This window comes from Halichoerus grypus, chromosome 3 (genome assembly GCF_964656455.1).
Source record: "Halichoerus grypus chromosome 3, mHalGry1.hap1.1, whole genome shotgun sequence".
NCBI classification, from domain to species: Eukaryota; Metazoa; Chordata; class Mammalia; order Carnivora; family Phocidae; genus Halichoerus; species Halichoerus grypus.
Genome location: NC_135714.1, coordinates 34,024,894 through 34,050,899, shown reverse-complemented (window position 1 = coordinate 34,050,899; position 26,006 = coordinate 34,024,894). Strand labels below are relative to the sequence as shown.

Here is a 26,006-nt window from a genome sequence, read left to right as displayed (position 1 = left end):
ACTATTAAATGTGTTTACCCACTGATTCATCTGAATATTCCTTGATTTGCTTTAAATACTATAATCAAGTGTTGTTTTTAAATTCAATATAGGAAGAGCAATTTGGAGTCTCACAGGTGGTCTGAACTCACTAGGTTGGTTGTGTCTGATACACTCTCCAGAGCAGAAAGAAAAAGACATCCAATATGACTTTTTTTCTCTTTACACTGGAGCACAAGACACAAAGCTTTCATGAGGGAACTCATTCCCCAAAAGTGAGACTGTCGCTTACTAATGTTTCCATTTAAACAAATCTCTAAACACACAGAAAAACGATATGACCCTTCCTCTGATAAAAATCTAGCATCAAACATTGGCAGGCAAAATTTAAGTCCCTTCCTGCATTGCAAAACAAACAGTTACACAAAAAGAATCACCAAACACAACACATTGGTATTTTTCTCTTTCATTTACTTAGCAAGCCCTTTCTTCAAGTTAAAAACCATAGTTTTCCAGCAATTATTATCTATCTTGGTTAAACTACCGATACCTAGTAATGTAATTACCTGTGATAAAATGGAGTGAGGAGGGAAAGGAGACATGTGCTACATTTACATGATTAAAACACAGTCTGTTATTCTTTTCCATTTGCATCACTGTAACATGAGCCCTTTTGTGAGAAGCTATATTTAGACTTCTGGGTGGTAGAGAGTCTCTTTCCTCATCAACACAGACTACAGAGAAAATGAATACAGACAAAGTTTGTTTTTGGAAAATATAGGTGATTTCACCCCTTAAATGGTGACCCACACAAATGAAGTTCTAAACTATCACTGAAATCAGTCAGTCAGTTAATTGGTCAGTTACATACCCAATTTCTTCCTTCACTCATTCACTCCACAAATACGTACTGAGAGCTACGTATGTGCCAGGGAATACGCCAAGCATGTGCACAATAGTGAGAAAAAACAAACACTGACCCTAAATGGCCAAACTCGGGCCTTCTGCAAAATGCATTTTTTGGTGGTCGGTCTTTATTATTTTTTTAAAGATTTTATTTATTTATTTGAGAGAGAGAGAGAGAGCATGAGCAGGGGGAGGGGCAGAGGGAGAGGGAAAAGCAGGCTCCCCACTGAGCAGGGAGCCTGTCACGGGGCTCAAACCCAGGACCCCAGGATCATGACCTGAGCTGAAGGCACACGCTTTTAAAATTAATGTCTGGAGGGGGTGCCTGGGTGGTGTAGTCGTTAAGTGTGCAACTCTTGGTTTCGGGTCAGGTGGTGATCTCAGGGCCCTGAGATCAAGCCCCATAATGGCCGGCCTCCACCCTTAGCGTGGATTTTACTTAAGATATTCTCTCCCTCTCTCTCTGCCCCTCCCCCCCCAAATAATTTTTTTTTAATTTAAAGATAAATAAATTAATTAAATGCCTGGAGACGAAATCATATCTCTTGTTTCATATATGGTCTCCATGTTCCCACTAACCCAAGAGTTTAGGGACATAGAGAGACAAAGAAGCAAAACTATTTCAGATTCTGATTACTTTATATTTCCTTACCACAGGTCCCACAAAAAAAAAACTGTAAAATTAATATATTTTTAGCTTATACTATTACTAGTTTATTTTAGCAAATGAGTTTATATTAGCAAAATGGATATTTGGTATTAATTTTCTTATAAGAGGTTTTTCATTCTTGAGGCAGTCAAAATAAAACCCAAGGAAAAGAAAAAATAGATTATTATATACAATTTAGCAACCAAAATTCCTAAATGAAACAGCACTATTCAGAAATCAGAACTTGTCACCATTTAGAAATGCATTTTTTTTAGGATCTGTGAAAGATCTTGTTTCTAATTTGTTTTCCAAATCCCATGCATATTTTAGATGTTGGGGCTGGGGAGGAAGAAAAATTCCAAATATTTAATACAAATTCCACCCCCATCTTCATTTTCCTTCATATTAAAACCAAGGCACAATAATGCCTTTACCAAAGAGGAAAAAATCACAGATTTGAGAGACAGCACACCTTAAGTTTTTAAGTCTTTCTCTATAGAAACTCAAAAAACAGAGAGAGCTAGAAAGAGGATTGAACCAAGGAATCTAAAACAAATACAAGTATTTTTAAAAAATAATTAGATCTTTACTTAAGATATTATGAATAGATTTTATTTACAAAGAAGCTGCTCAATTCTCAATTTTCATTTCAAAGAGAAGCAAGGGGCACCTGGGTGGCTCAGTCGGTTAAGCGTCTGCCTTTGGCTCAGGTCATGATCCCAGAGTCCTGGGATCGAGCCCCACATTGGGCTCCCTGCTCAGCAGAGAGCCTGCTTCTCCCTCTACACCACTTGTTCTCTCTCACTCTCTCTCAAATAAATAAATAAAAATCTAAAAAAAAAAAAAAAGAGGCAAATGTCATTTTTCATTGATTTCTACAATAATTTAGAAATGCATTTCCATATTTTCTCCCTGTAAATTAATTTCAATTCAAAAGATCAGCTTAATAGAGAATCCCTAGCAATCCATATCCTCCTTAACTTTCTAAGACAAAGAAGTGGTAAGAAGAGGAATTGAAGTCCCTTAATACCTATTCACCAGCACCAAGTGAAACATGCATGGGAACCATGAAAGAAGTGAAATCTGCAGGAAAAGAATCTGTGAACAATAAGAGCCAAAGACTTAAGAACAAATTTATTATTCTGCCACTTCATATTCACCCTCATTGTTAAAGGCTTTTGAGAATGTCATTAATTTTTTTTTTTATACTCAGTCACTACAGAATTAGGTCTGCCCATGTTACCAAAGATAGACAGAGGAATTTTTTCTTTATTTTGTAGATCCTAAGATTCTAGAAGATTGTTTATGATGTCTTAGGCCAAAGAAACCCAAATGGTACCATACTGCACCATTTTACCAGTACTGGGTCACATAAGAAATTATTCTAAGTACAGGCAGTTTTCACACTTCTGTCTGACAGGTTTTATTCCTGAAGAGAGTGTTAAAGTCAAAAATATTTCAGCAAGATGTGATTTTTCCCATAGAAACATTGTTCTAATTAGATGCTAGTTTCCTGGTTAATACCCTTAAAAAATAAAATTACTACAAACACCATGTTTTAATCCCCTATAAAGGATATAATTAAGCTTTAAACATTTTCTTAAAATTGTTACTTATAGAGGACCAACTAATAATAAAATACTAATGTTTAATGATATTTTTAAGTGTCTTTTACTTCTTCCCTTTCTCTGGCAACAATAAACTACAAGATACAGAAACACTTCCTTAATCATATAGCATCTACTAAAGTGCCTAGGATATAGGAGAGGCTCAATACATGAGTCGAACAGATCGCCATGTGAATTAACAAGGGAAAAACTACTGCAAGGAGGAACGTTTTTGTGCCCCGCCCCTTTTTAAATCTCTCCTCCCAACACCACCCCCCCCCCCATGCAAATTTTGTTGTAGGTATTAGAAATCACTTGGTGCTTCTCCTGCAGAGGAAGTTGCCCTGTGTTCCTGACTTGAGAGCAATGCCCTGCATATAACTGAATGAAAGCATGGCTGCTGCAATCAGGCTTGTCCTAGAGAGAATAAAGAAACCATATGATCATCCATATATTCAGCTTTCTTCCCAAAGCTTCTCTTCCCAAAGTCAGAGTCTGGCTTTCCCAGGACATATGCTCCCCTCACCCTTACACCAAAGTAGGGCTACTCAACGTGTGATCTGTGATCTTGATCACACCAGTCCATGACATCATACTGAGAATAAACTTTTAGAAATTTTCACAGCAATCCGACATTGCCGTACATCCAAGCGCATGATCGGCGGACTCAGCTTGCTGAGCAGGTGTAAATGTTTAGGCGTGGGCCAACTGCCTGGGTGAGTTGCACGGAATGAAAGTTGCATGCTAATCATGTGCAGTCAGTACTACAACGTGTAAATCAGCATGCACAGTATTTACAGTGGATTCGAAATTCAAAACACACACAAAATCAGTCCTTCACCATTCAAGGTGGAGAAGCCCTGCAATAAAAAATACCCTAGGCTTTGGAGTCAGACAGACCTAGGAATGAGTCCACTCAACCACTTACCTGATCATGCGACTTGAGCAAACTACTCAGCCCTTCTGAACCTCTGTCCTCCTACCCCAGCAGATCTGGATGCAGGAGGCTGTGTGTGTGTTAAATGAACTGCTTCCTCTCCGTCTCACGAAATGGGCACCGATTTCAGTATGTGTTCGACCCAAGGGTCAACCCCACGCTTGAATATGCTCTGGATGTGGTGTGTTCCACAGCTGTATGAACAAACAGGGAGCGATTCTGGGCAAGAGCTAACCTGCAGCGGCGTATGGCGCGAGTGCCCCAGCACCTCCTCATAGCCCAGGTAGACGGTGTTTTGGCAACAAACCCCACACACAATGGACTGAATGTGGGTATGATAATCCTGTGGTCGCTGTGGGGTTTCGACTTCACCACATGTGACAATTCGCTTTGGGCCATTGTGAAAGCAAACATTTCTCAACTCCATCCAACAACAGCTGAAGACCTAAAAACAGCTTCCCGGGCCAGCTTTAATGACTTACAGTCATAAACATGGGAGAAAATGTCTAGGAGAACGAGAGGAAAAAATTCCATTTATGTGGAAAACAGACGGAAACACACAGATAGCTTCTAACTCGCGTGCATAAGTCATCCTGGCCACTCTGCAAATGAAAAGCAAAAACCAAAACCTTCTCTCATTATTGTACAAGGCCATCCGCAACACCTCGAGCACAATATCTGGCAAAAGCAGACAGCAAATAAACATTCCCGTTTGATCCTTCCACGCAATTTTTGCCTGTAAAATTATGCTTTAGTTCTTCCTTCCCTTATTTAAGGTAATGACATTAGAGAGTTTCCTTTCTATTGGTTATAAATGCCATCTGGGTGGAAACCTAACAATATGGGATTGACACAACTCACACTGGTTCTGAAATTTTTTTTCCACCCTTTATCTGCAGGACAATCAACAAGAGGAGAGAATCCCAGCCCCAAACAGGAAAGCTCCATAATGCCAGGCCTGATTTACAACATCAGTCCTCAAGCTCCGGCTCCTTGCACACTTCTGGCTCCTGTTACACTAGCTGAGTGAGAGGTCACTTGGGTCACGTGGGACCTTACAAGGTTTCTGCAGAGAATAATAGTTTTTCTGTATCCCTTCCTTACGAAAGGCAACTGATCGGCACTACCGTCTAGACATGCAAAGATATTTTTCATGGACATAAACTGGGTTTTGTGGGGGGAGTTTTTTGTTGTTTTTTGGAGTTTTTTTTTTTTAAAGCAAGAAACAGATCGACTTTTCTTCTAAAGCATGCACAGAGCTACAGTAGCCCTTCTGGAAATCCTCCTTAAGAGAAGAGCTTTGTGTCGGGCTCAGGTTCAGATCTAACAAAGGGCTTAACGAAAGGGATCTGAGCACCGTGACAGTATTTGGCGTGTTACCTAGGGGACTCTGGGATGGCTTTCATTTTCAGATTAACGGATTCACCTTCCAGATAGGAAGTGTGGAACACCTGCCAGAAACCATGTGTTTTCACCCCCATTTTCCACCCTATAATGCATGTCCTTATTGGATTTTTCTTTGCCACATTTCCAGTATATACCTGCCCATGCACACTGACCAATTCTGAGTTTCGCATTCTCCCCAGGCAGAGCACTGAAACACATAGTATAGTTCCTTGGGTGGGAGCAAAGCGTATGCACAGAAATGTTAAAATGCCTGCATTCCATTTCCATTCTGCCAACGTCTCTCATGCAGACTGCCCTGGCGCTAGTATTCTGCTGCTTTCCATGCTGCCCCTACTGTCCCGACGACAGCACGGAAAAGCTGTTTTGTTGGAACTTGTGCTGCAAATAGCACAATGACCGTGTTGGGAAAAAATCTCCCAGAGTATTAACTGGGTCACAAAGATTATTCTCAAACTCAAGCTGTCCCCGACATATGGATATTATTTCTGAGTGATCCAGACTCGTGAGCAGGCCCTGGGTAAGCCTGCAATCCCAGTCCACCAGTGAGGCCAACTGCCCACCTTTATTCACTCGGAAAAGCTCAAAGAGAAGAGAGCCGGAGGTGCGCCCACATTCAGATGGAGACGTGCAGCGGGCATGATTCTGGTGTCTGGGTCCCTAGGTCAAACCACCACCATCAACGTCACCTCCAAAGCTGGAACAAGGGTTCCTGGCATCCTAATTTAGAAGTCAGAATATAATTGCTGGTGTTGTTGTTTGAGTAGAAAAATTAAGTTTGAAGAGATTTGTGTGTGTGTGTGGCTCTATGAACTCTCCCACCAAAAGAAATTTGAACGGAACTTTGTAAAAAAAAAAAAACAACTGTAAGTGACTTGAAGACTGCCTACAGCATTAACAGTGGAGCAAATATGGTGTAACTGGTTATTTCTAAAGCATGAGTGGGTCACTGAGTCATGGAGTGGCACTTGCTTTCATGTTATTTCTATGAAGCATCATGTCAGTAAGTTCTACAACATAAGACTTTTAAGATGGGATTTTTGAGATCCTGAAAGCTTACTCATTATAGATTTCCACTTGATACATTTTCCTTGACATCCTTGGACACAAGACCATGCTCTTGTAGGATGCTCCCAGAGCGCTTCATCTGCGGCTTGAAAAGAAGCGAGTTCTAATCCTGGCTCAATCACTAACCAACCACTCAATCTGGGCAAAATTACTGAATTTCACTCCCTACCCCTCAATGTTCTTATTTAGCAAATAGAATTAGTATCTTACTGGGAGAAGGAATGGGGAGGACTTTATTCTGCACTCACAGGAAGAAAGTAATTGCACTTTCAATGTTTCTAAGTGACTTTGGGTGGAGGTGGCAGGGTAGATTCCTTTCCTACTGCTGTTGTAACCAATTGCCACATTAAGTTTAGTGGTTTACAACAAAACAAATGTTATTCTCCTAACACTTTCAGAAGTCTGACACCAAGGTGTTGGTAGGGCTACATTCCTTCTCCAGGCTTCCTGGGAGCTTTTCTTGTCTTTTCTAGCTAACAGAGACCACCCGCATTCCTTAGCTCATGGCTTCTTCCTCTGTCTTCGACATGTATCACTCCAAGGGCTGGTTCTGTCATCATATCTCTTTTTTCTGCCTCGGATGTCCTGTGTCCCTCTTATAAGGAAACCTTGTGGTTACAATGGGCCTACTCAGATATTCTAGGAAAATCTCCCCAACTCAAGATCCTTAACCTAATCACATCTACAAAGTCTCTTTTGCCACAGAAGAGAACGTATTCAGAGGCTCTGAGGATTTGGGCATGAATGTATCTGGGGGCAGGGGAGCACTATTCAGGCTACCAGAAGGAAGAAGACCTAACTGTAGACAGATCTGGTGAATATTTAGTCCAATGCAATAAATTAAACAGTTATTTTAGGTTCAGTCGCTTTAGCCATCATGATCAGTGGCTAGATTTCTCACCCTCCTCCTGCTTATCTCCAAAAGAGTAACTAGATGAGGAGAGGGGCTATGTCTCCTTTCGGGATGGTGCCCTGGGAGATGGAGAACACAAATCGAATGGTGTCCTCTGGATCCTGGCTGCCCTCTACAGCAAAGGGGCTAGTCTGTGCTGCTGCCTGGCCTGGAGACTATGGAAATGAAACTGGCTAGAGCTCCAACCCTGGCCATTCCACGGGCACCTGTTGCTGACATCCAAGCTGGCAGTCACGGCCTCGGGATACCACTTCAGGTGCTACCATGAGCTCAGGGTCTCACGCTCCCCTCCCCCCCCAGTTCCTGGCCTAAGCCCAGTACCTCTTAACTCAGCTATCTTCTGAGTCCTCTCCTGAATTCAAGAACTTCCGGCTTCTTCTGCCACCACACAGGAGCTGAGAGAGAACTGTGAGTGCACCTGAGACCTCCCTCCATCTGACCTCATCATTTTGTCCTCTGATGTTGCTATGCACTTCTCCCAACCTGGCATGAAGCTACTCCATGCAGCAGTCTCTGCCCAGAACCCTAGAAAGGAAGTGGAACCAAACTTGCCTCTGCCTTTGGCATTTCCATCAGCCACAAGTCCCTCTGCCCTCAGTACTCTCTTTGACCTAATTTAGGTCATCAATTCCTTCCCTCCTTTTAGGCATACGCCTCTCCATCCATTAAGAAGTGGGATCTACTCCCCCCCACCAACTCCCTGCCCTTGGATCTGAGCTTGACTCCGTAACTTCCTCTGACCAATAGGATATGGTGCAAGTAATGTTCTGGGACTCGCATGCCTCACCTTACGTGCACTAGCAGCTTCTGCCTTCTCTCTCTTGCAAACCAGCTAGCTGAGGACGTACCACCACCTCGAGACCACGAGGCTATGAGAGAGCTCCCACTAGCCAGGCAGAGAGACCATGAGGACAAGTCCTGAGGTGCCCGACATGTGGGAGAAGACTTTTTGGACCTTCCAGCCCAGCCTTGACAGCCGCTGAATACAACGACCTGCCAACACTATGTGGAACACACCAGCTGAGCTAGTCAACTCAGAGAATCTTGAGAAATAATAAATTGTTTGGAGTGGTTTCTTACCCAGTAACAGGTAACTAAAGCAGTAAGAAAAAAACAGAAAAACAAACTATATAAATATATTGAAGTGTTTCCTTAAAAATGTGATCACAGTGACACAGTAGTAAGATACACACAAAATGACAAAAATGTGGTAAGCAGACATTTCAAGAGAATGCCCACTCATTTGCAAGATTTGTTGTGCTTTATTTTCTCACTAAACACACTCACTCATTTAATTCAGCTGGAGCCAAAGAACCACTTACACTACCTTTTTTCTTCCCCAATTAGCATGCAAGGATTTCCCTCCCTTTTAAGAGAATGTGATATGCAAAGTCACTGGACCACTGTCTTGCATAACAAACCAAAGTCTTTTGACTGACATCAGTGAGAAAATTCCTGAAGAATGCAGAGGACAGAATGCCAATTGTTAAGTGTGAAATTCCAGGGTATTAACCCTTTGAGAGAAGCTGTCTTGTTCCGTTTTATCTGTGGTTGATCAAAAGGACCATGAAACTAGATTAGAAAATCATGAACCAGCTTCCACTGCCTTCTTAATAAAATAAATTATATATATATATATATAAATATACTTGATATATATACATAATATATATACATATATATATATATACTTGATCCTTTTAGAATCTCCAAAATGTCCTGTATTTTAGCAACCAGCTTTTAAGCCATGAAAGATAACTACCATTTAAGATGGTGTCCAGCCAAGTAAGCCTCAGAATTCAAAGTAAAAATCCTGGTCCATTAGCTGTCACCTAGTCCTCAACATTTCCCTTCGGAAAGCAAAGCCATGCTCAAATGATACTATTCCAAACAAGGACAGAGGACCCCTAGATTTACTTATTAGGCCAATTTGTTTAGAAAGTCGTTGGGCGGGGTTGGGGGAATGAGGGAGTCATTCAGACAGGAAGGCAGGGCCTATTTGTTTTTCTGGTTTCCATCTTTACTTTCTTATTACGAGCCCTCCCATCATGGACACCGAGGACAAACCACATGTACACAAAATCTGGAAGTACATATGCAGAGTTAACAAAGGACAGGCTTCCAAGTCTCAAAACTGTCAGGAATCAAGAACAGCACCACGCTTGTGTTTTATAGTCGTCCAGACAAGAAAGTGTAGACTGTACAAAAAGGCAACAATACACCTTGTTATTTTTAGTTGCCATGATTAATCTATTCAGTGTTCACACAGCATTCATCAGCCAGGAATATCACCTCCCCATTTTGAACTCAAACTTGTCTGCACAATAGAGCTTGGGGTGGGGGGGGGGGGCGGGGAAGCTATTTGGAAGTCAAACAGTCCTGGATTCAAATTCCAAGAATAGTGCTTGTTAGCATTTACTAGGTATGTTGCCTAAGGCCAACTACTTAACTTCCCAGCCTGAATTTCTTTATCTGTAATATACAAATAGTACTCATAGCGACCTCACAGGGTTGATACAATTTTAGCTCTGATTTCATACGAAAAAATAAATCTTTAATTATGAGCCAGGTACAGATTCAAATAATGTTAGCTCTTACTATTAAAATGATGAAAGTTTTTGTTTTCCTACAGTATTGGCACCCATCCCCCTTAGCCCTTAACCACTGCTCACTAAAGTAATGCCTCAAAACCCGAAAGAGCATGAGAAAAGATTTACAAGTGAAGAAAGTTAGTTAGTGGGACTCGGTCTATATGGAATCTAACGAGATGATGAGTGAGGAAAAATGGGAACAGAGGAGAAAAGAGATACACATTATAATTAAATAAGATCTTTGCGAAGTCAACTGTGACTGTGACTCCAAGAGAATTCCAAGTCTTTTCTTTTCTTTCTTTGTTTTTTTTTTTGGCAAGTAAATGGAAAAACCAATTTTTCTATATGCCTTCCCTCGCCTTGATTTATTCCCATGAGATAAAATGCAATGAAATCCTATGAAAACCAGTAAGCACTGTGCTAGTAGGGAATATTTATTGGGTGCTTGTTACATGTCAGACGTTGCTGGCATTTTCTAGAAACCATACACTCAAATCTCACAACAACCCTTTGAAACAGTTCTTATGTTCCTTGTTTTACTGAGAAGGAAACTGAGACATAAAGAGATTATGCCACTTGCCCAAGATTCTACAGGTAGCAAGAGGCTGGCGGAGATTTCAATGCGTGTCTACAGAACCAGAATGTCTGCTCCTTCTACCAAGTAGGAGGAGGTGGTGTGTCCCAAGGCTTTGAGACCTTCCTCTGAATTTTGCAGAGACGAACAGGAAATGAATTACACAATCATTTTTCATTTCGTGTCTAGACTCTAGGAAACAACCCATAACCCACTAGGAAGCAGACAAGAAGCATGGGGCTGTGAACCCCACACTAAAAATGCCTCTGAGGAGGATGGAGAAGTAACAATCTGGACATTCAGTTGCAGTTTAGAAGGTCAGCACCAACTTGAGACAGATGTCTGATATTTTAAATGACAAATTTGCTTGTGTATTGTGCAGAATCGCTCCACTCTCAGTTATGAACCCATAATGCTGGTTTATTTCCAGTTTCAGCACTGAAGGACACACAGAGGAAAAAAAAAAGAAAGAAAGAAAACCAATTGGCTTTCAATGGAATTTTGGCTGAGTTTTCAGCCAGCATGTAATAAAGAAGTTATTCTCCTTAGGCGCATTCAATTTTTAGACTGCTAAAGCATGGCAAAAACACAAAAACTGTGTGTTTCATAAAGATTCTAAGGAGGACCAAAACTTGTGTAAAACTAAGTAAAGCCCATTTTTCTTAAACAGATTTATGTTCTGAAGATTATGTTGTAGCTATTTGTAACTTTCAGAAAATAATTACAAAAACTAGAGAAATGGGATGGTAAAGAAGACCTTCTGAAGCTCTTTTAATACAGAAGTCATTTTTAACCATTTTCGTTTCATCATTATGTTTTTGAAATTCCTACATAAAGCTGTTTCTATGAAATTTAAGGACTTGGGTACACCCCATTCATTTTTGTTTTCCTAGCCTGCATTACAGTATCCGCCGTATGTAAAGTCTGTGGTAAAGCATTTAGTGCTGTTCACCAAATACTTCTGATTTCCCTCATTCCACGAACATGATAAGATTATGCTTTCCTGCCTGCTTGAAGTTAGGCATGACCACTGACATGCCTTGACTTGCCTTTTACCGACTGGCCAACGAAATGTGAGTGCAAGTAATACTACTTCTAAAATAAATCCCTTAAGATGCGGTGCATGATTCACCATGTTTCCTTCCCTTCACCTTGGTGACTGACAACATTCCAGAGGAGGAAGACTCCATCAACATTCATCCACGAGTGAGGGTGTACATGAGGCCTGACACTAGCCCTCAACAGATATATAACATAAACAATAATGAAAACTTTGTTCTCTTAAGCAACTGAGACATGAGTGCTCTTTGTTACTGCGGCATAACCTAGAGCAGTCTGACTGATACAAAAAGTTCTGAATGAAACTTTCCAATGAAGAAAACTCAAGAAAGGAAGACTTGAAGATGATAGGTGGAATGACCATTCCCACTGAAACCATGGTTCTTTTTTCATAATTCTTTACAGGTTCAAATCTGAGAAGAATGTGCTTAACCACAGCCTGATACAAACATTAATACAACCAAGCCGACTATTTGTTTAAATCGAGGACCATGCTGCCAAATGCCACTATTGTCAGCATCACCTCTCAAAGATACTCAGATCTGTAGAGGACAGTCTGTTCACATATCTTACGCCAGAATAACAGGTTTGTTCCTCAGAAATGAGTACCCTTCACTCAATGACTGAACACAGTACATTTATATTCAGGCAACCAAGGGGTCAGAGCACTGGAAGCAAAAAGCAAATGCTGCTTTATAGAACAAGAATATTTAAAGAGCCCAAGGGAAAAATGAGAATGATAAAGCAACACCCCCCACCCCACGCACACACATACAAACCATACACAGAAGAAAACGGTGCACAGATGGACTGTAATATCAAAAATATGCTATCAAGTTAGGCAGGAAGAATTCAGCACAGCCACATAAGCACTCTCCCTTTGCTGGAATTCATCTAGAGCATTTGCACCTGCTCTTTATGTTGCTGCTAGCATCTCATGCACACCATTTTCTTCCTTCCCAAGTAGAGAGATATCAAACAATGAGGCCCTTTCATGTGCAACTTAGAAAGGGAAAAGATCAAAAAAAAAAAAAAAAAAAAAAAACAGGAAGGAAGAAAGAAAGAAAGAAAAAAGGAAAGGAAAAAAAATGGAACCAAATGTTTGAGAGGGGAAAAGAGGAACACATGTAAGAAACCCATAAAAGTCATAAGGCAGCAGTGAAGAACTGTCTTCGTGAAGCAATTCAACTCATGCCTTCCAGGTTCAGCCTTGCCCACTTTTTTCATTCATGCTCAGATAATGACAGATACCAGGTGTGGCTCTATAATCTTTCCTCAATCCTACCTGGAACCACAGTCTAGCTGTTGCTCCAAGCGTTTCACTAAAAAGAGAAGCCAGGTCCATGGATTTCCAGAGTTGAAACAAACCTAAAAGAACATCTGGCCAGCTGACTGTCACCTTTTACAGATGGGAAGGTTAAATGACTTGCTTAAGGTCACATATTTGAAGAGTTAGAAGCCACTTAAGATCTCCAAATGGCCACCTTATTGTCTACCTTTTGACTGTCAATCTACTTGCTTTCTCTGTCACTTTTATCCCCACTAAGTATCTCTTCTCATTTTAAATCAACCCCTTCCCCCTTGGGGATCTTAACACTAATCTCTCCTGGCATTTCCCCATCTCTAGTTCTTTTTAATTTATGTAACATAAACTTACATAGCAGTTACTATGTGCCAGGCATTGTCCTAAGTGCCTTAGAAATAGTAACTTATTTAGGGGCACCTGGCTGGCTCAATTGGTAAAGCATGCAATTCTTGATCTTGAGGTTGTGAGTTCAAGCATGTTGGGTCCAGAGATTACTTAAAAACAAAATCTTTAAAAAAAATTTTTTTAAGAACTATTAACTTATTTCATCACCATGACATGGGGGGATACTATTATTATTCTCATTATACAGATGAGACACAAAGCAATTAAGTGACTTGCCCAAAGTCCACTGCTAGTAAGAGGCAGAACCAGAAAACCAAGTAGACTGGCCTCGGAGTTCTGTTCTTTACCACTGCCCACTGCTATCTCTCTCCATTACTATATCCCCTTCCTTCCCAAAGATTAGAAAGTCAACCATCCCCCTGCCTCATCAAGAGGTCACCTTTGAAAAATCTCAGTTTCAGAGTAATCTAGCCATTGGGCTGTTAAGACCACCCAAGGAAAACTGCTTATTATTCCCTAGCACTCATTTTGGAGCCTTTTTGTTCTAATTGCTGGACACATGGAGAGGAAAAGAAATCAGTAAACTATTCTTTTTTTCCAAATGGACTCACCATTTGGTGTGTAAACAAGGTGAGGAAACCAAACTAAGCCCCGAGGACTAGACAATGTGGTATGAGTTAAAGATAAAGCTAAACTTGCACTGAATTCATCAGCAATGATTGATTGAAACTTAACTGGGGAACTCATTTGTTTGTACAATCTCAAGAAGGAAGGAGTCCTGTTTTGGTAAGATAACCTTAAGTCTGGCTTCTGTTTTATTTTTGTTATGTATTTTTGTAATTTGGGGGTATGAGCAGGAGTGCAAAGGTCTTCTGGCTAAAGCTCCTTTGTTAAAATCCAGAAAAACAAACAATCAACATTGATGTTTTGGAACAGCCCAGAGCTGCCCTGCTTTCAAATATTTTACCTTCCATTTATTTAAGGAAATGAGCACACAAAGGCTTCCAGAATTGTGTTTGACCCAGTGGAGGTCACTACACTGGACCAAATAATTTCTGGCATAAGACACGGAGAGGGCTACTAGGGTAGGAGGGAGGAAATGGCCATGCAGACTGATAAATACAAACTGCCCACTCTCTTGACCCTCAGGCGGAAGGAAAACAATATCCATCATTTGTGAGCTTGGTAAAAGCTTTACTTTGAAGACAATCTTCATGTGGTGCTTAGAATACACCTGAAATGGACTTCCTTTGAATCAGAAGAAATGAACAGTACATACAGGAAGACCCTAGACAGTTCACGGCAGAAAGAGGGAAGGGGCAGTAAGAGCAATGGAAATTCTCCAAAAATTCCAATTATCTCAAGCTATAAGCCTCAAAACATCGCCCTCTCCAAACTTCCCAAGAAGTGTTCAAATGTGAAATAACTTAGGTCTGGCCACTTTCTCTGATTATCAGAGGGAATCTGGAGGTACCAAAGATCCTTCATTCATTGATTCACCTCATGTAAACTGGATGCCTCTCTCTCTGCCCAGGAGTTGGGTAAGCACCGGGTGTACACACTAACACCACATGTCTTCATCCACGGCCTCAGAGGCTTGCAGGTTCGTGAGAATTTCAACGAAAACATCAAGCAGGTGTGCTTTTATGTGCCAAGAATATAGATGAATGTATGTTTTACCTAGTATCTTACCTGTAATGATTATTTCATGTGGAAGAGAAACCAGCAACGATTGCTCAATAACCGTGAATTGTAAATGTGAGAGCTCAGATCTGTCCACTAATCTCAACGAGGCTGAAGATGTTTGTTTACAAAGACCTGTCAAATGGCACTCAGGAATGGGGTGGCTTATTTAAGCAATAAGGTTTCCGTGCCAACCCTAAGTCAAAAGGGAGGGAAGAGTCCCTGGTAGGAAATGACAATGCTCTGTGGAAACAACTGGAGTGCATATTGGATTCTTTACACCCAGAGAATAATCTTTCCCAAATCTCTCCTCAAACATGAAAGGCAGCAATATGGACGCAACCTTCAAAAGGCTCAGTTATCGGAATTACTCTCAGCACATAATATTTCTAAAGTGTAATTGCCAGGATACAGTTATGACTCATAAATTTCACTAAAGTCTCCTATGAAACATCTATACAGAATAAATCTTGCACTATTTTAAGGAAGAATGCAGAAAAACACTCCTTACAGAGATACATGAAAAGAACTAAGAATCACCTGGAATTTTATAGGAATCTTTGCACTCTCTCAGATTTCACAGTTAGCCCCAGTTTCAGATCAAAACTGTTCACATGCATATAAATGTTCCTACAAATGGCAGCACGTCAGACATCCAGCTTTCAGCTGCCCAGAAAGCCCAGTTCTCTGAAAGAACATGAAACCAGGGTCTAAATGTCTGCCTACGTGAGCAGAATCCCAGAGAAGCCTCGGATGTGAGGAGCGAGGACGAGGCAAGGTGCTCTCAGTTGCCAGTCTCTAAGCTGTCCTTAGAGACTGGCAACTGATCCTCCAAGCCAATGCCCACAGACGCCCAATCTATAGGGAAAAATAACTAAAAGTCCACATAATTGGCTAAGGAGTTGCAGAGGCAGCAGACAGAAATAGAGATGCGGTGGCAGGAAAGTTCCCCTGAGTGCTTTCAACAGTGAGGGTGGAAACCTGTGTCCATGGGAAGAGGAATAAGAAAGAAAGAGATGAGGCCAGAACCACTCCTGGGATCACAACCCTTCACAGACCTGAAGCCACTAGAAGTCATCCTCTTTCTCTATTGAAACAAGTAAATTACTCTTTACAATCTGTTTCATGTTCCAAATCTTCTTAAATGTTCAGAAGAAAAACAGATATGCTCTTCTGGATTTAAGAATCCATTTATCTATGAGGCCGAACCCAGGTTGTTCAGAGCCAGTGAACAGTGTCACATTCTTTGAGCACTAATAAAGGAGGAGAGGGACCAGGAGAGTGACTGCGAAACTTGGTGGCCAAGAGGGAATACTTTTACAATTAAGAGCTGGAGCTAATCAGGATCTAACACAGACACCCAGAGGCAAGACCAAAGCTGAATTCTCCCCTGGTTGTCTCTCTGACAGTGGAGCATGAAAGAAATACAGAGTTCCTACAGGAAACAGAAGACAAATGATATGAATGGCCACTCTGACCCCGGAATCCAACTCTTAAAGGCAACAGCTAGCCGCAACACAAGCAAGAAGTATTTGCAAAGAGCTCCTATGGCCCCACAGTTCCTGATGCACGATTCCAAACTCCCCAAAGCTCCGAGAACACCAAGTGTGTAAGTTTGGTAAAAAGTCAATGTGTGACAAAACCTGACCTGAATTTACATGAAGCTGTGTATTATCTTTATTTATCCGATGTGAACATTCCTAAGTGTCATTACAAAAAAAAAAAAAAAATTAATTAATGTGTTTGAATATCAGGTGCTGCTACTAGAGATGTTACCTAATGTATGTTATATGCCCTGAATATAACATCTTCAAACTGGAAAATCCTGAAATATGAAACATACTTAGCCCCAGAAGTTTCAGATAAGTGTTCGTGGATCTGTACCTGGCAAGATTACTTGAAGCTGCCAATAAGAATCTCTGAAATAGTTTTTCACAGTCACCTAGGTTCTTTCATTCAGGCAGTGTTTATAAAGCACGATGTGCCTGAAACTGCACTAAATATTAGTGGGTTTATTTCTAAAAGGCCTCAGCTTTACTTTTGCCTTAAATGTAAAACAAGATCAGTCATAAGAATCACTACCGTTTCTTACATTATTAACAGAGTTCCCTGAAAAAAAAAAAAAGAGTTCCCTGTTCACAAGTCATGAAAGGAAGAAAAGGAGAGAGAGAGAGAGAGAAAGAGAGGGATGGGAGAGGGGGAGCGAGGGAGAGAGAGAGACAGACAACAGCATTATTGGCAGAACCTTAACCATAATTATTTAAGGCTCAGAACATCACTCATGGGGAAAGAGTAATCCACTGACTCGTCCCATCAACCTGAAACACCGCTGTGCTACTTTGCAGTTTTTCCTCAACCCACCTCCACGTTCTCTCTCCTAAAGCTTTCCTTTTCCCCAAACCCCATGCCTTAACTTCAGCTTAAAACTTAATTTCTCAATTCTCAGCCTTCAGCCAAGACCTCTCCCAGTTTGGGATAATCACAAGCAACAACCAGGATATTAGTGCATCCATTTATAAGACTTAAGTGCAAGCGCACGCGTGCGCGCGCGCACACACACACACACACACACACACACACACACACACACAGGCTGTAAGCTTTGAAAAGGCAGGAACTTTGGGCTGTTTGCCTAACATGGTGTCTGGTACAACCTGGGGCCTTTAAAATATGTTGGTTGAATGAACTAAAGAACGTAAGTAAAAATGAGATACAGGGTCTCAGTAAACTTGATTACCCTTTGCTCAACCAAGTATTGTTTTACTTTTATACTTAATTCTAACAATTGTGCCAAAAAATATACACCGAGTCCTGGTTCGAAGATTCTTGTCCACTCCTTAAAGTAATCTTACCATGTGCCGGTCTACACAGAGTCTTATTTGAAATTCTTGGATCTGAATATATTTTATATTTCAGAATTTTCCAGATATTATAAAGTCAATACAGTGTATATATCCTATATTCCATAAATGAATATGCTGGCCTGCTCTTAACAAACAAACACTCACTTTGCAACTCTGGGGGCTGAGAGCAGAAAAAGGGGGATGACTGGAGGGGAGGTGCCAGACCCCCCATTTCCACCAAAGCAGAAATCAAATGGAGTACTATACTAAAGACAGAGTCCATGAACCAACTTTTTTTTTTTTTTAGAGAGAGAGAGAGAGGGAGGTGGCTGGGGTGGGGGAGGGGGGCAGAGGGAGAGAGAGAATCTTAAGTAGGCCCCATGCCCATCACGGAGCCCAGTGTGGGGCTCGATCTCACAACCCTGAGATCATGACCTGAGCTGAAATCAAGAGTCGGACGCTTAACCAACTGAGCCACCCACACGCCCCCACGATGAACCAACTTTAAACCAATAATGGCAATAGTGCTAAGAATAAAATTGATAATAACCAGCATTTCTTGAGCATACACTATGTGCAGGGATTGTGGTAAGCCCTCAGTGCACTCCCACGCATTTAAGGCTCATACAATCCCACAGAGAGATAGCAGTATTGCTCCCACTCTACAGATGAGGAAACGGAGGTCTAGAAAGGTAAAGTAACTTGTGCAAGCCTACTCAGCTAAGACACGGTGGACCCAGAGCGTGAAATCCAATAAAGGCTGATGGAATGAATGAATTCATGAATTTATTATTCACTCCGTTATACAGCATAGGTTAATAATCAGAAAAAGTTAAGTGCAGTGGGGATATTGTGAACTTTTGCATCAGAAGGAATTCAGTTTCAGTCCCAGCCATTACATAAATATGTGGCCATGAGGACAGGACCTGAACCCTGATTTGTCACCTCCCCAACATAAAAGGGGGTGACTACCACTTACCTCACTGGACTGTATATAACACTTTTTTACCTTGACTGTACACTTATATGCCAGTGCTATATATGTTTTATTTAATTCTTGCAAAAATCCAACAATATAGATACCAGTATTAATCTTACTTTTGATATGAGGAAACACACTTAGAGACATGAAGTATTTATTCAAGGCCATCGAGCGGTTCATTTTCCTTTCCTGTTCCCAGCTAAGGCGGCGGTCTAAAGAAAGAATGATGCTCTTGTTTCTTTTTCTGGATGGAAGAATTCTCTTTCCCCATTAGAACAGGTACCTGGAAGGGTCTTTCTCATTTGGATGTTTGTGTAACATTTTCCTGCGGCTTGCGTTCTTCAAGACGATGTCAGCCTTGAGACAGCAATTTATTCTCATCTCCAACCAGATTAAAATCATCTCCCAATGCTTAAACTTCCTAAACACAATCACGCATTCAGATATTTGATGTTTGCAAAAATGACCGCCTCCGACTCAATTTAAAATACGAGCGAAATAAGCTGTGGTGAAAGTTAACAACCAGTGCAGGGCTACACTTGGAAATCCTAGATTAAATCCGCTATAAAATAAACATCTGACTCTGGTACAAACGTCTTGGGAGAAAATACAAGTGTCACATTCGGAGACATTAGGTATGTCCACAGTGTCCGGCCTCAGGCGGATTAAGTGATAGCTCTCAGTCCCGAATGGATGATGAAAATCTGTGATTTTGTATAGGTTTTAATAAAGCAGGGAAGTGCCTGAGCTTAATAGTCCCCAGTCGATAGCTCCAAGCAGACACCTCCGGTCTCCATGCGTCCATGGCGTGCCTGAAGACAACTGGGTAATTATATATCAAGTTGGGGCACTCCCAGGACATTCCCCCCCTTGGCTAACCACTTCCTCTTGCCTTCAGGAAACCCCCTAGGAGCCCACAACTGACCCACTCCTCTGCCTCTCCCAACAGACTCCCACCAAAGCTTCTCACCTCACCTTCCACCTCCACTCCCAAATCAGTACCCTAGGGCTCTCCTCAGAGCTCTGTGGGATTTCTTCTAACCCCAAGACAACAGCCTTGTATTTAATGCAAATCATTTTTTTATTCATTTGCAAAATCCATTTTAACAGCCTCTTGAGCATGTTGTTGTGTGTCCCGCCCAAAATTCTCTCCCAGGCTTCATGAAATCCAAATGTTTCCATTTGTTGATGTTTGTAGTCAAAGCCAAAAGGCTTTCCCTTAAGCGATTACCCTTGGAAAGGAAAGTTACGACTTCACGCCTGTTCCTGAAATGTGCTGACTCTTCTCGACTTCTTCCGGTCACACAGAGGGTCTCTGGCGATGTTTATCCACGAATACTAACCTTCAGGGTAGTCTCTTCAGAGGGTATTATTCACTTTTGCTTTGAGTCTGCCATGGGTGACAGAGAATGTCATTTGAAATCCTCCTTTATCAGCTGGAACCACATAGGAAAATCACAATCTTGCCAGGCCTTCAGCTTTGCAACCCAAACTGATGATTGACCTACCATTTTCTTGTTTTACTTTTAAAGTCACTTTCTGCTTCTGAAAAAAACTGAACGATTTTTTTATTAAATGTGTCCTCATATACATTTTTTATTTTGTAAAAATTAATATTCACCTTAAAAATTTTATTTAAAATAAGGTAATGCTGATTGTTCAGGCAATTTCCAAAGAGAAAGAATATTTGAGGAGTGACAGCCTCAGTGAGAAGACTATAAGCTCACTTTAGAAGGGAAAACACTCACTGTGATATATATATTTTTTGTTCATTTTGAAAATCACACCCTTTTTATAGTTTGCCTTCAAGGAAAGTTCATTTGATTGTTAAAACAGTTACTATGAGGGGCGCCTGGCTGGCTCAGTCGGTATAATGTGCAACTCTTGATCTTGGGGTCATGAGTTCAAGCCTTATGTTGGGTGCAGAGCTTACTTAAAAAAAAAAAAAAACTACCATGAACCTCAGTTTCTCCATATGTAAAGCAGGGTTAACAGCTAATAATAATGTGCTATTTTATTATTATAATCTTAAATATCTTAATTTACTCTTTTCTTGAATTCAAGTTTTAAAATCATGAACAACAACTGCTGAACACAAGACAAAGTAGAAAGATGACCAGACTTAGAACTGAGAGATTCACGTTGGGTCCCAGCTCTGCAAATCTGCTCAAGCAAGCCAGCCATGTGCCCCTGGAGTCTCGGTGGCTTACCATGTAAAGTCTTGGTTCCCACCCAGGCACTGCTCTAAGGGGCTTACATATATTAACCTAATCTGCACAGCACTCCTCTGAGTCAAATACTATGATCCTCACTCTACAACAAGGAACCAAATCACAGAGCAGTGAAATAAGTCCACCAGGATCTCACAGGTACTGGTAGGACCCGGATTCAACTCTCAGAAGGTTAGCATCACAGCACCAATAGCCCTTACTGATACTCTGTCACACCACTTGGGGATACCATTCCTGGGCAAATGGTAAAAACCACCATGGTTGTTGTAAGGCCCAAAGCTCCAGGCCAAAGTGTATATGTATATGCTACACAAATAACAGTAGTAATATGGGGTTACTTCAGGAAACCTGGAATACAGCTTTTGAAATAAAGTCTACAACGATTATGACTGGTAAGAATAAATTCACATTGGCCCACATACAATAAAATGTGCTTTCTCCAGCATTCTTGCGATGAGGAATCACTATCATCTAGCACTTGGCAGCCACAAGGTAACACCTGCTGTCAGATCTTCCCAAGTCAAAGTCATCTCTTCCATGCTCTGCACTGCCGAGCTAGGGAATTTCCATGGAGGACCTGCCAAGATGTGAACATGTCTCAGGAGCCTCCTGAGGCTAGCATGTTGGCCCTGCCTTCAGGGCTTCCAGAAACTCACTTCCTTGGGGAGGAGGAATTGAGTTAAGCAAACCTAGGCGCGGTTCATATTCTGAGGTCTTATGTCCAACTCATCTATCAAATAACTAAGTTCTAGCCAACTCTTGAAATAAAGCTGGCATATAATGGAACACAGTTGGCCCTTCTGGTAATCTCAAGAGGCCAGGCTAGATTCTGGAATCATCTTGTTTGGTCCTACACCCTAAATCCAAGCCATGGCTCTAGTAGATCTTTTATGCTGGCCTCTATTGTCAACAGATTTTTATCCAGATGATTTGATGACTACTTCAGCTAACAGACATGCAAAATTGTGGTGGGGAGAAACATTTCTTTAAGCCCTGCTATTATTACAATTTAAGGCTGTTCTATGTCAAAGCACTATGCCGGGCGTTCTCGCAGGTTACTTCGGTTAATCCCGACCAACCGGTGAGGCAGGTATCGTCATCCCGCCCCATCTTTACACACAGGAAAAGCTGAGCCCCCAAGGCTGGTCAACAGTGTTCCCCCTAATTTCTCATCATTCAAGTCTCAGTAGAAAGGTCACCCGCCCAACTGAAGGCAGCAAGTCCCCTCCTTCTCTACTTCTCAGACCCCCATCACGTTATCTTGTTTAGTTTTATCCACAGCACTTAGTATTATCTGAAATTCTCTATTTATTGCCTTTCTCCAGCAGAAGGTCAGTTTCTGAGAGGAAAGGAACTTGTCTGCCTGGTTCAAAGTTCAAAAACAATGAACTCAATGCCAGTAACAAAAGCTGGCAAAGAATAGGCACTTAAGTATGAGAGGAAGGAAGGAAGGGAGGGAGGAAGGGAGGGAGGGAGGGAGAGAGGGAGGAAGGAAGGGAGGGAGGGAGGGAGGAAGGGAGGGAGGGAGGGAGGGAAGGAGGGAGAAAGGAAAAAGAGAAAGGAAGGAGGGAGGGAAAGAGAGAGGGAGAGAGGAAGGGAATGCAGATGCCTATATAAATTTCTCCATAAGGAGAAAGTCTTATTTTATTTTATTTTTTTAATTTATTTGTCAGAGAGAGAGAGAGCAAGCACAAGCGGGGGAGTGGCAGGCAGAGGGAGAAGCAGGCTTCCCGCTGAGCAGGGAGCCCAAGTCGGGACTCGATCCCAGGACCCCAGGATCATGACCTGAGCCAAAGGCAGACGTTTAACGACTGAGCCACCCAGACGTCCCGAGAAAGGCTTATTTTAAGTATTAGATGGAAATTTGTGACTTAGAAATGATGTCAAATTCTGAGGCACATTAACTGAAGAAAGTTGTGAAAAAACTGGAAATTCAGAGATCAAATAAGTTCTCTATCTTTCTGGGGGAAAAAAAATGTTAGTGCAATTCTTTGTGAAATGTGGATGATTTTACATTCCAAAGCCATTCAAGCTGTCAGATACCTTTGTTTTATCACTGCTACCATTCAAAACCTCTCAAAATACCATTCAAATTCTCTGGTTGGAAGTTGCTTATTGATTGCTCTTCACTGCTCTCCGTTCCCCAAAACACACAACACACACACACACTCACTCACTCACCCTGTCAGCCCTTTAAAAGCCTGAGTTAACAGAGTTCCACAGTCACAAGCAGCATTCTAACATTGGAATTTGGCTGCCTGACCACACACACCAGCCCTGGAATTCAGCAAACATCTGGGCCAGTGAGTGTGAGAAAGTTCTGGGGTAACAAAAGTTTCTGAAGCAACCATGGGAGCTGGAATCCCAGGGGCAACAAGGCGCAGGTGGCCCGCCAACCAGATGGCAGGAGTCGCAGCCTCACCGCCTCGGGGTGGCTCCTGGAAGCCCGGCGACTTCTCTAGCACACAGCACCCGGTGATGGGCCCCCGAAAGCAAACCCGGACGTTTTTACAGGGCTATAGACGTACGTGGCTGGCCAGAGGATCCCCGTGTCAGCGGCTACCTAGCAGCTCCCCCGGGTGAAGTACCTTCACACGCTGGTGAACGGAGAAGGCAGGTTGAACTAAGTTTTACAACTTCCACAGAATCGAGGATAGAATCATTGGGTTCATTAAATTTTTGAAAGATGAAGAGTTTGGTCCCTGGTGGAAAGAGGTGTTTGCTGGCTAGCAAGTTGTACTCTTTTTTTTTTTTTTTTAAGATTTTATTTATTTGAGAGAGAGAGCATGAGCAAGCAGAGGGAGAGGGAGAAGCAGACTCCACCACTGAGCAGGGAGCCCGATGTGGGGCTCGATCCTGGGACCCCAAGATCATGACCTGAGCCGAAGGCAGATGTTTAACTGACTGAGCCACCCACATGCTCCAAGTTGTAGTCCTTTTAATAGTCCCTGGGATATCATACTATATTTTGCACTAGCTAAAAGTTCACTCACCTCACAAATATTTCAAATTAAGGTCAAGTGAATTGCTGAGATCCAAGAAAAGGGAAAACAGTGAGGAGGGAGAGAAAAAAAGGAGACATCTTGGGTATCTCTTGTTTTGAATAAGAAAACAGAAGTTTCTTTTGTTTAGAACTTCTGTTTTATTAGCTATAAAATATGTTCATTGTAAAAAAAAAAAATTCAAACCAAATAGAAAAGTTCCCTATAGAGAACAAAGCTCCCCCACAAATTGAGTCCCTAGACACAACCACTGTTAATTGTTTGGTGATGACCTACGAGGGCTGTTTCCTCTGTGCTTAACAAGTGCAGATGGCACTCTACATACTGGTCTTCAACTTGCTTTTCATCCATGTCCCAAATAATCTGTACCTCTTCCTATGCTAGTCATATCGTTCTCTTTCACCTGTAAATTGAGGGTGATGGCATCCACATTTGATAGGCATGTCGCAAGGATTAAAGGAGATATTTGTTAAATGCTTAAAACAGGACTTGGCACATAATAAAAAAATTCAGTAAATATTATTATTACTATCAGCTGCCCAGTATTATCTGGGATATACGTGCCATCAGGTGTTTAGCAAACGCCCTAGTATGAGAAGTTTCAGTTGTTTCTGATTCTATTATAAACGATACCTCAATCAAGATTATAGCTTATGTTTCAATGTGATGACTTCTTTTTTATTACCTCCTATTGCCCAGCATTTGGAAATTTACAAAAAACAATACTCACATCTGTTCATGTGGGCTGACATCAATGCTTTGTAGGAGACAAATCAAGGTGTCATGCTCCATGGAGAGACAAGGAGATCAAGACCACCCAGCAAGGAAGCCTGCAGTCCTGCCTCGATTCTGGCCATGTAATCACCCAACAAATCTTTATGAAGTCAGTATCCAGTGCCAGGCTCTAGGCTGGGCACTGGGAATATAAAGATATATAAAATACCCTCAAAGAACTCCCAGTCTAGTGGGTAGACAACTACTTTTTTTTTTTTTTAATAACCGTATGGCGTTCCCGGCATGTGCAGAAAGAGCAATCCCAGACATGCAGACAAAGGAAGCAACGCGTAACTGCAGCACAGAAACATCAAAGAGCTGGGGACGTTTCCAAAAGCTGTCCTCCAAAGCTGAGAACAGATGCACAAGCAAGGGTGGGTTTCAGACCCCTGCTTCTAGTCCTGGTCGTCTTCTCCAGCAGCATGTTATTTCATAAACTTGAAGAATTTGGGTCATTTAGGCCTGCAAAGATATCATATCCACATTATTGCCACTATATTTCTCTTCGAAGAGGGAACCACAGAGGGGATGAAAAGCTTAAAGAACATTTCACTTAATTGGATGTTTAAAAAAAAAAAAATCCGTATCAAGTCACCTTCCTTGAGGACACACGACTGGCGTGCTCCACATTGCTCGGAGGAGCACTCAGACACAACGTTAAGAATCTTCTAGAGCATCACGTCAGTAACAACAGGCATTCACCTCATTGCATCTTCAGGAAGGTACTACAAATTCAAGATGTTACAAGTGGTAATTTCAGTATTTATTTCTATCATTATTATTAATTGCAGCTAGCATTTCTTGAGCACTCACAAAACACTAGGCTGCAGCCTTTATAAGCATCATCTCAATTAATCATCACAACATCTCCATGAAACAGGTATTATGCTCTCCCCATTGCATATATGGGGGAAATGAGGTTGAGAGACATTAACTACTAAACGGGAGGATCAAGACCTAAACTAAGATTCGATTCCAAATCTCATGTTCCTGATCATTCTGTTACGTACACTTTCCTTTAAATCCATAACAAATTTTTTAATATTGTGAGTGTAATACGTGCACAACACTCTTTAAAAACACCAATTTTATTCTTTTTTTTTAAGATTTATTTATTATATTTGAGAGAGAGCGCACAAGTAGGGGGGAAGGG

At 41.5% G+C, this 26,006-nt stretch overlaps 1 protein-coding gene and 1 long non-coding RNA gene across 6 annotated transcripts in view; both read right to left on the bottom strand.

The window, feature by feature from the left end:
- The window catches only part of LIMCH1 (LIM and calponin homology domains 1), a 318,240-nt gene that overhangs the window by 242,704 nt on the left and 49,530 nt on the right, over positions 1-26,006 (bottom strand). The gene's annotated exons all lie outside the window — the stretch shown is intronic.
- LOC144381341 (uncharacterized) lies at positions 19,904-25,650 on the bottom strand. Its single transcript, XR_013446328.1, has 2 exons — positions 25,449-25,650; positions 19,904-20,401 (listed from the first exon to the last, which is right to left on the bottom strand). It is a non-coding gene; the product is annotated as an uncharacterized LOC144381341 (long non-coding RNA).